Source organism: Acyrthosiphon pisum, chromosome A2, assembly GCF_005508785.2.
Source record: "Acyrthosiphon pisum isolate AL4f chromosome A2, pea_aphid_22Mar2018_4r6ur, whole genome shotgun sequence".
Lineage (NCBI taxonomy): Eukaryota > Metazoa > Arthropoda > Insecta > Hemiptera > Aphididae > Acyrthosiphon > Acyrthosiphon pisum.
Genome location: NC_042495.1, coordinates 8,903,426 through 8,904,808, shown reverse-complemented (window position 1 = coordinate 8,904,808; position 1,383 = coordinate 8,903,426).

Below are 1,383 nucleotides of genomic sequence, written 5' to 3'. Positions count from 1 at the left end.
AAAATTGAACATTTTATAAATTTTTAACTACAAAATAATTATTGAATTTTAAATTTGATAAATTTTGTCAAAATTTTAACTTCAAATGCTTATAAAAAAATTGTGCCTATGTATTTTTAAAATTTTTCAACTGCCATTGTAACAATTTATCAGGAGCCTTGTATTAATTTTTTACACTTTTTAGATAAAACTTTATTGATATTTATTGAAAAGAAAACTAAAAAAATTGAAAACTTACAATGTCCGTAAACAGCTTAAAAAGAGTCAAATTATTTTCAAAATGTTATCGTATATAGAAAATGCAAATATAAACATTCAGTGAAATTTTCAAGTTTCTATAGTCATTCGTTTTTTAATTACAACAAAATAAGAAAATCGTTACGTAAGAAATCGAGTGAATATCAAATGTTGTAAAAATATGAATTTCAAACACTCATAAAAATTTAATTTGAGTTTCTTATAGATATTTTTTTGTTTGATAAAGGTAGATAATCCTATAAGGAATCTTGTATTACATTTTAAATCTTAGTTCTAAAAAGAACAATTTTAACGAATTATTAACTCAATATAATTAGCTAATTTTCGTGATTTTTCCATATTTTGTCAATTTTTGAACTTTAAATGCTAATAAAAAAAAACTGTGACTAAGGATTTTTAATATTTTTCAAATGTCATTGTAACAATATAATAGGAGCCTTGTATTACATTTTCAAGTATTTTTACTCAACAAATAAAGTTTTATTGACATTCATAGAAAAAAAACTAATTAAATTGGAAACTGAAAATATCCGTAAACAGCTCAATACAAATCAAAATATTTTGAAAATTTCATCATGTACAGAAAATGGAAATATTAACAACCAGTGAACATTTCATGTACCTATAGTCATTCATTTTAAAGTTACACCAAAAACTAATATCAATTTTCTCGAAAACAGATTTTGCGTAAAAATTCCCGTTTTTCCTTAATTTTTCTTTTGTTTTTCACGGCGCTTTTGAAAACTATTGGAAAAATTTTACTTTTGACCCCCCCAAAGTACCAACTAGATTCACTTTTCTATCAAAAAAGATAATGTTGAAGACAATCCAAGCATTTTTACTGTCCTAAAAGGTGATGACAGACACAAAAAAAAAAAAAAATAAAAAAAAACACACTTCATTGTAAAATCAATACAATATAAATTCATCGTTCCACTCAGAATCTAAAATTAAGAAAAAAACGGGAATTTTTACGCAGAGATGGTTTTTGATAAAACTCTACAACAAATGACCGTAGATATATGCAAATTTCACTGGTTGTTTATATTAGCATTTTATATACACATGTATATCATATGTTTATTTTATCAATTCCTATACTTGATAAAATTTTTAAAATATTTT